The sequence below is a fragment of the Gavialis gangeticus genome, unplaced genomic scaffold, assembly GCF_001723915.1.
Source record: "Gavialis gangeticus isolate Ggan-Ray unplaced genomic scaffold, GavGan_comp1, whole genome shotgun sequence".
In the NCBI taxonomy this organism is placed as follows: Eukaryota; Metazoa; Chordata; order Crocodylia; family Gavialidae; genus Gavialis; species Gavialis gangeticus.
Genome location: NW_017728964.1, coordinates 6,928,201 through 6,937,928, shown reverse-complemented (window position 1 = coordinate 6,937,928; position 9,728 = coordinate 6,928,201).

Genomic DNA, 9,728 nt, shown 5'->3' with positions numbered 1-9,728 from the left:
CCTGCCCCAACTCCTGCCCTCTAAGAAAAAACAACATGAAAAAACCCCGGGCTCACCAGCTCCTGCAGTGGCCTCAGGGGACTCATAGAAGAGCCCCCCATGTGGCACAGGGCAGTGGGGGGCAGTGGGGATCGCCCCCTGCCGAGCAGGAACCAGTGAGCGTGGGGTTTGGCGGAGGGGGTTTATTAAAGGGCTGGAGCTGGGGTGGGCAGGGCAGCCATGGGGGGGCTGAGACAGCAGGAGGGGAGGTCAGGGGGGTCGTGCAGAGCACGGGGCAGCGGGAAGCAGCGGGGATTGCGCCCTGCCCAGCAGCACCTGGTGAGTTGGGCCATTTTTCTTCCAAGTGCAAGGAGCTGGGGCAGGCAGGGCAGCCATGGGCAGGCTGAGGGGGTGGGCGGTGGATAAGCCTGGGCTGGCTGATTCGGAGATTCAGCCAGATCGATTCAGGACAGTGATTCGAATCATTGAATCAAATCACTGTCCCCCAAATTGGCCAAACCCGAATCCAAAGCGAATACTAGCTGCTTTGGACAGGCCTATTCTCTAGTTCTGATTCCATCCACTCGAGATTTTAGCACACCCCTTCAAAATCTCTCTTCTAATGGCTCATTAACCCCATTTAAGCTTTGCATCTGATTCAAGATCTTGCTGTGCCACATCTTGCTGTATTAAAGAGACCTCTCATACTGGATGCCCACTTCTGCTGTAGTAATGCTAGCAGTGTCAAAGACATATGTTAGTGAGACAACACTTTAAAAAGAAGTTTTCCTTAATCTGTGTATGTCTTTGAGTGGCAACTTTTCAGGGAACAGGCTTCCTATGTTTTGTGTCTCCTCACACTGCTATATAAATGCAGAGCAGTGTGTTTTTGCATTCACTGTGCTTAGGAGTGGTGTTTGCCCTTGAGTCAGCTGAGGTCCATTCAGAAAGAGAAAATCTAATCAGAGCAGAATGAATTGACCTTCCTCCCAAATCCATTCGCAGCTGTTAGTTTGATAGAATCCCAGATCCAGTGGGTGTGAATCCTTATGGGACAGCTATTCAGAGGACCGGTGTGTACAGCGCATGTTGCACCAGGCCTCCAAAGTACCAACAGTTTGAATGCATTAAGCAGGCCTGCAACACCATATTCAATGGCACTGTCATTTCAGCGAGGAGTTGGAGTGCTGTGGTAGGTTATGTGCTGAGCTGAGAGTCAAGAGACACTGGGTTTTATTCTAAGGTCTGTTGCTGGCTTGCTGCGTGATCCTGATTAAGTCCTTCCACTTTCTGTGCCTCAGTTTCCCTGGCGGTACAATGATGGTAACAATATCTGTCTCTTTTGTAGAGCAATTTGAGTTCCCCAGATTACAGGTGTGATATAAGAATGAAGTACTATTATTTCAGATGTAATCTCAGTTGAATACCTTTGTCATCTGCAGAAGGGGAGAATGTTCTCACTGAGCTCTTTTGAACCCAAGGGACGTGGTTCTTAGTTTCTCTGAACCTTGTAGTCGCATTTTTGCCAATGAAGGGAATGGGTAAAGTAATGCTGGATCAGTATGTTGGCATGCTGCTTGCACTATGTAATGGTCTGGATGTCAATGCAAGATGCCAGGCAGTGGAGCATTGGGTCGAAGGTGAGTTCCACTGTCCTGCTGAAAATATTGACCGAGAGCTGACACTGCTCATGTCACCATGCTGTTCCATGCATGCAAGCAACTGCAACACGAGGGCCATTCTTGAGAAACACTGACTTTTTTCTGGTTTGACTAGGACAAAAATCAGTGGGAAGAAGGTGGAACAACACTGCGGTTATAAGGATCCCCATCCAGAATGTCGCCACATTCAACTGGGGAAGGGGCAGGCGAGCAAAGGGTGTGACGCCTTGTGGAACGGTACGGACAGCTCGTACGTATAAGAGGCAGCTATTTATTCAAGAGAGTAACAGTTGAGGCTGCTGTTAAACAAGGGCGGACTTCAAAAAAAACAAAAGAAAACAAAAAAACCCTGTTCCTCTGCTTTTAGATAATGTTTGTCCGGCTTCTGGAGAAGAACTGACTTGCATTTCTTTGGATTCATCTCTGTCCTTCAGAAGCAGTCACCCTGCAAATACTTGTCAGACCACAAAATGTGTGTGGATTTATTATGAGGTTTCTGAGGTCCACGCCAGTCCTTACCACTCCTCAGCTGAGAACTGCTGCGATTCTCCCGTGCCTTCCCAGACTTAGTATGCAATAGGCAGCTGAAATATTTCTGGGCACTATTCCTGTAAGATTTAATAACCCTCCTGCAAAAATCAGGTGTTTTTTTATGGCCTAGCCCCATCTGTACCAGACCTCAACCACAGTCCTGGTCTCTGTTCTTTATGCTACCCTGACCATTGTTTCTGTTTCTGTCAGGAAAACAGCATATTTGCCATTGCTTCAGAAGGTGAGTGTGCCAACATAGAGCTCCTCCCTGAGGATGAGGGTTCATCATTATCTTCTTAAAGGAAAGATTAAATTATCAAAAGGCTGTTCCCTTCAAAGAATTAATTGTCAGCATGTGAGTTGGGGCTAACAGAGATTTCAGAGGTAGCTATAATGCAATTTCACATTTGAAGGGGTTTTTTGCAGCAAGGGGGCAGTTGTCTGAAGGTTTCTGCTTTTCTAGTGGGTGATATCATAATGGCTGATATCTATTTATGGATAAACTGTAGTGAGAGTACAAGGGGTAGGCCACATTCTGGACCTTCCATATTCCAGGGGCCGGCCTGTTCTTCTGAGCCATGCATTCATGGACATGAGTTACACCAAAAGGGCCGGAAGAACCAAGCAAGACCTTGAGTTTACCTCTGATTCGGGTCTTTTCTTCCTCTTGGAAGTGCTGGGCCACTAGTATCTGGATGAGAATCCAGGTGTAATCACTTTGCCTAGAGTAGGGGTGGGCAATTATTTTGGGGGGAGAGCCGCTTACTGAGTTTTAGCATCAAGGGCTGCATGGGCAGATAAATATTAATTTTCTAAATTTTTTAGGGGCCCCGCAAGCCAGATAGAATGGGTTGGCAGGCTGCATCTGGCCCACGGGCTGCATTTTGCCCACCCCAGCCTAGAGAGTCACAGAGCCAGTGAGGGTCCTGTTTATACACTAGCCCATTTTTTGTAACGTCAGTCATCTCCTTACATCCCCTAACAATTACACTCTAGCATGCAGGGTTGCTTTGCTGCTGTGTCCATAATCTCTGCTGTGGGAAGGAAGAACCATCAAGGATGAGGTATGGATGCTGCAAGCAATACTGTTTCTCAGAGCACCATTTGATGCTCTGAGCCAAGCTGAGTTTGCAGGTCTGAAAGTTAGGATGAAAACCATATTTCAGGTATAAATGTTAACAGATCTGATCATGGGATCCTTGAGCAATGATAACAATGGTGCTCCATTCTGCTACATGGACTGGTAAGACTGCACTGTAAATTCATGTGTGACCATCATGCAGCTACTGCATACAGAATGGAAAGCAGGAGGGTAAAGCTAGTCATGAGACCCTCTTTACATTTCTGTGGTACCTTCTGCTCAAGGATGGCAATCAGCTTTACAAGCTTTTACTAATCAAGTTACCTCATACTCCACAGGTATCCCCATTTTACAAAGGAGGAAACCCAAAGAAGTAAATTAAGTGACTTAATCAAGGTTAAGATGAGCTACTGCCAATGCTAAGAATAGAAATCAAGTTGCCTGTTTGTCTTATCCTTAGCCCTAAGAACATTTTTTAAATAAACGGCTGATAAATTTATGAAAAATCTTCTAATCAAAGAAGCATTTTCTATCACTGGTGGTATTACAAATGCAAAAAAGCTGTCAAGTAAATATTCATGCTTCTAACTACACAATATGTGACTGGAACAGTGTTAGAAAACATGATCCCTCCTGTATAAATCATGAATCATTGTACAGAGTCCTATTTGTAAACTCAGGCACTGGCATCTAGTGTTCAAAAGGTCTCAGATTATTCCCTGATGCTTTAGGCAAGCAGCAAAACACAAATCATATGGGGCCAGCTTCTCTGAATTTTGCCAAGTTTTTATTCAAAGCCCCATTCCTGAGTAAGCAATGAGTAAAAGTTGAGGATCCTAAAATTTAGCCTGACAGAGACCTGAAGGAAAGCCTTCATTCCAACAGTTTATTCTAGGCAGTATAATTTCCATCAGGCAGATTTGACCCAATGCTATAATTATGTCTGTGACCACAGAGCCTCACTTGCTTTTGTTACATTTCCCCGGTCATATACTTCTCTCTGTATCGACCAAGAACGGAAACAACATGAGCCCCCATCTCTGTGTTGACTCCAAATTATTTGTTACAAGGGCTCTGGAAACACCCAGAGGCAGATCCAGGATTTTGAAAAGGAGTGTGAAGGATCAGCAACCAGAGGGGAGCAGCAAACACTAGGGCAGGCAGTGTGGTCTGCCTGCCCGAGTGTTGGGGAAGGAGATGCAGGGGATGTGGGGAGTTGGGGGGCTGCACCCCTGCAACTCCCCGCACCCCGCCCCTCCTTCCCCAACACTGGGGCAGGCAAACCACACTGCAGGACCAGCACCCAGGGATTAGTTTAATTTTAAATCCATGATGAGTTTCTTGCACCTTACTCTGAAGTTTCTGGCACTCCTAGAGACAAGAGTCCTGGGTAAGAGGGTCCCTTGTTTGACTTGGCCAGGGAGTGCCTATTTTATTCCCTGTTGTGTAGCTGAAAAAGTAGTCATTCCAGATTATACTGATTGACATTTTATTGACAAATTCTGATTTTGTTGAAAGAAATATTCCTCTAGATGTAAAACTGCCATTAAACTTCAAATGTAAAAAGCATGATGTGTACATGTCTGGAAATGCATTTGTTAAATGTCCAGGCAAATCTGTGTGCATGCATCATGCATTTGTACATGCATTTGCATGTGGGGAATATTTTACCATTCTATTCTAATATTGCCTTTTTTCCTTTTCTTCAGTGTGTACTGTCCTTTCTCATGCTACAAGATTTTAGCTATTGTTATCAGTGCCTGCAAGACGTAACTAAACCATCGCTGACGAGAGCACCCGACTAATCATTTTAAGATAAAGCCAACTGGAGTAACTGAGCTTTTCATCCAACAAGAAAAGAGCAGAAGCTAAATTTGAGACAAAAGCAAAAGTTTAACAAGTTACATTGATCAAAGAGTTTTCAAAGGAACATTCAATTATATCTGCAACACCTAAATGGAAAGGTTGTTCTTTTATTTATTTATTTTGCGATAAAGAGGGTTATTAGGTCTTGTTATCTCCTTTCTGTTTTAATGCATTCTGCTCAAACACACAGTGAAAGCTCTGCTTTGTGAAGAGGGAAGCAGCAAGTGAAAAAGAAAAATTAAAATTAGGTTAAAGGATAAAAAAATAGAGAGTGCATGTTAGAGTCAAAACTTCCTTGTGTAACTACTGATGCATTCAAATGATGAGAACAGACTGTGATTACAGTGCAACTCAGCTTTGCTACTCCAAGTGGCTGGCTGTGATCTTTCTGCAGACAACTGAAATCGTTTCAGAGTTATGAATTTGGAAACGAACCATGCAAAAAGAGATTACTGCTTTAGGATTCATCACATGTACTGCATGAAAAATGAGAAGTCTGTGCATGCTGGAATGAAATTGGTGGGGAGAAATGGGGAATTGTAGACTTGGGAAACTGAGATTTTGCTGGAGGGAGAAGATGCTGTATCCAGATGCCAGGTTGTGGTTTAAGGTTACTGAGCATTTGTGGTAAGAAGGCTCTCAGTTTTTATAGCCCTCCATCCTAGTCCTTTCCCTGACTCCAACCATATTTTTTCCGTGTCCTCATCTTAATAGTCACATTTTTTATATTTAGGGCCTGATACCAAGATAACTAAAATCAATGGGGATTTTTCCATTGACTTCAACGGGCTTGGTTTTAGCCTGACCAGTAAGCATTTTAAGGGTTGGCTTCTGCTCTCAGTTACACTGGAGTAAAAATAGTTTTTACCAGTTGTTTACAAGTGGTGTCAATTTAGCTTTTCTCTGATGGAAGTAAGAGAACAATCTCATTCTTGGGATGGCTTTAGTGGTTAAGAGGCAGCATCATATTATGAAAAAGCCTGAGGTAAGACCTTAGTGATCTGTTTCAAATACTATGGGAAGAATATTCAATCTGTCCTCCTTTCTGGAACCAAACTCAACCCCAAATTTCTCAGTTTCTGAATGGTTTGCTAAGTTTCTGAATGGTTAGAGCATTCTTTCATGACTCATACACACAGATCTCTGGGTTTTGGGCAAAAGCTGTACATTTCAAAGTACACACCACACTAGGGGGGTGTTCAGTAAGGAGCAGGATTGCTGGAAATTGTAGAACACCAGAATGATTATAAAACTGGGCTGGAGAGTCACACACACGTGTGTCATATGAGTAGCTCAGAAAGGGCTGGTGCAGCAAACTCGTCTGCTTATCTGAAAGGATCCCAAGTTGTAAGCCTTTGTGGATCACTTACCTAACTGGGTTTGCAGAGAGGAACAAGCAGAGATCCATAACATGGATGTGGACATCTTAAAAACCCACATTCAAATCCCTTTATGCTGCTAGAGGGGAGAAATGGGTCTTTGGTTTCATGAGAATCAAGCCTTATCAGGGTAAGAGTGACTATAGGCAGATTCTATTGTAGGTACTTCTGTTGTACATTTTCCCTGTAGCTTAATTTACAATGTGTAAACCACTGGTGAATGATTTTGCAGCTTCCCCTTACTGCCCAATCCACAGACAATATGAGACCATTATAGCCAAAATTAAGAAGCCTCACCCCTTTATTCTCAGCTGCGTAGCTATGGAGGTCCCCAACGTCAACCAAAGTGGCATCCGTCATAATTGCATTCAGTATTCTCCGCTTCCTGTCTTAAAATGGCCGTGTGGCATTACTGAGTATTAATCCGCTGAAAAGGAGAATGCCCCAGTGATGGCGTTCTCCATTCCAGTAGAGGATGAAGTGATCACTTCATATAGACTACTAAGAAAGCATTGTGCTTCAGAATCCCTCAGAAGGAAAAGTAGCACAGATATGCAAATGTTATTTAGGATGGCATTAGGTAAAAGAAGAAAAGAACTACCTGGCACAGTTCAGCATTTAATCATTTGCATGGTTCTGTCATCCTGAACTAGATGAAACAGCAAAAGAAATATCACTCATATTAATAGAAAATGGCTTGTTACAATCAGCACAGGGTGGTAGGAATATACTAAAGGAAATGGGAATAATAGTGACGTTATGGGGGGAAAAAAATGCTGCACTTCACTGTGATAGTTACACCTGATTTAGCTTCTGAAAGAAGAAGAGAAAAAACCAAGACATTAAACCTCTTATCATTCTGATAGAGCTGTGTTGGGAAAAAAACTGTTATTTGGCAGCAAATGGATTTATTAACTTCTAAAGGGGTGCGTGTTTGAATGTGATAGGGAAAGAAGCATTCGTCAGAATGTTCATTGGATCAAAAGACAAATTAATACTTTGAAGAAACCTAGCATTTAAAATCTGCAACTTAAAATAATCCATCAGGATACAGGCTGAGCCACACGGATGCAGTCTACTACTTTTCATCACCAAGAGAGGATAGGTTTGGGCACAACTCCTATCCCAGGGCTATATCTGTGTGTGAATAGGTATGACTGAGGTGAATGAAGCCTCATAAAATTAAGATGGAAAGAATGAGGTGTAATTAGCTGGAGGAGGGGGTATATCATACTAGGCTTTTAAATTTAAAACCCAGGAGAAACCATTCGTTCTTCTAGTTTCCCCTCTGTACAGTACAGCCTAGGGAATTTCATCCAGTTCCTGTATTGAAATCAGTAACTTGCATTTGATTAATGCATGTCATCCAGTCCTGATTTAAAGAGCTCAAGATAGAGAAGCCACTATTCTCAATGGCTGATTGACCCACTGGTTTGATTGGCCTTACAGGGGAGCAATCACCCATTGAGAATGGCTCAGCCTGTATCCTGCATATCATTCTCAGATATTCTTGGTACTCGTTCTTCATCCACTGGGAATCCTATGAGCATCTTTTGCATGGTTAGAATTGTCCTTTGAGAGTCAGCCAAACTTCTTCCAGATGCTTTGGCTCCCACAGTAGACTTCTGAGACCAGACTTGTCGAATGATGCACTCCTTAAGAACTGCTGGTGAAATATTGTGCATCTCAGAGTACAGCATCTCTTGACCTTTAAAATGTGAAAAGCAAGGACATACATGGGCAACTTCTTATCTCACCTCTGTAACCTCAGTGAGGCTGCAAACACAAAAATATTTTGACTACAGAGTAACTTTATGCTGTAGTAGAAATGGACGTGATGTATTTCGCATAGCCTCACACTTTTGTAGATTACTCTGCTCTGGGGTAAATCATCCCTCAGAAAATGACTAGTAACACCAGTGTATGTTACACTAGTATACTGGTCATGTTTCTGCTCCTCGACTCAGTTTCATCCAGCGCTAGCCATTTGCTCAGTGCAGACTAGCTCCCCTGACACCCAGTGGCCAGGCACCATAGAGTGTGCACAGGGCATAGCAAACACTAGAGTTGTGTCTCTACAACAATAAACTATGGAGTAAATTACCCTTGGGCAATCCTGTTGTAGGTCTAGACCCTGAATTGCTGTCTATTGGCCATTGGCAATGCTCAGAATGGGATGAAGTTCTCTTGAACTGAGTTAGCACCTAAGATCTTTCAATAATACGATGGACTGAAAAACTGCTAAAATATTTTGGTGATTTTTTAAAATGCCATTGACACTTTAGATACAAGTATACATGACTCATGGGCCAGACAAGGAATCCTGTAATCTATAAGTGTCAGTAAGAGGGATCTGGCTCTCTATTTAAGAAGCGGGCTTTCAGTTATTTAACCTGGATTGTTCTTATTCCCCAGCCCGCGATTTCCTCTAAGATATCTTCTCTTCTCCAAGGCAGTTAATTGAAAACGAGCCTTTTGGCCACAATGGAGTTCCATCCCATCTTGCACTGAAAATGAAATACACAAGTGGCAGGTATCCAGATGGGAAAGTAACAGCCCATGTTGTATTAATCTAGCAAATAATGTAAACAGAGGGCTGCACAGTACTGTTTCCCATTTATCTTTGAGAGTACACAGGTAATTGAAGCATCTCTAACTATCCATCCTATTCCTGAGGTTTTGGTCACTTTGGTTTCTAAGCATTTTTGCAGGTTTTAAAATAAACCAGTTACAGCAATGACACTACAAACTCAACATCCGTATTGGGCTCATACCAATCACTTCCTTGCTGCAGGATATATCAGGTAGAGCATTCTTGAAGTGCTGATGCATGAACTAGTTGTAGCCAGGTATAATTCACTCCCTTGTACATTACTAAAAAGCATATAGGACATTGGTGACATGTAGGGGGTGGATGCAGGTGCTCATGCACCCCCTGAGCTTGGTGGTGCACCCCCTGCAAAAAGCACTGCCAACACTGCCAGCGGCGCCTGCAGGCAGTCGCCACTCAACCCGCCTCACCACTGACACCACTGGCAGCATTTGTGGGCAGTCCCTGATTGCCACTGGCTCCGGTGCCGGCGGTGTCTGCGGGTGGTCGCCAACCGCTGGTTGGCCCTCGCCACCCCCAGCCCCTGCCACTGACACTGCTGCAGTCACCTGTGGGACCTCCCTGCCCACTGCTGCCACACTCCTGCCGACACTGCCTGCAGCAACTCACCATGCCCACCC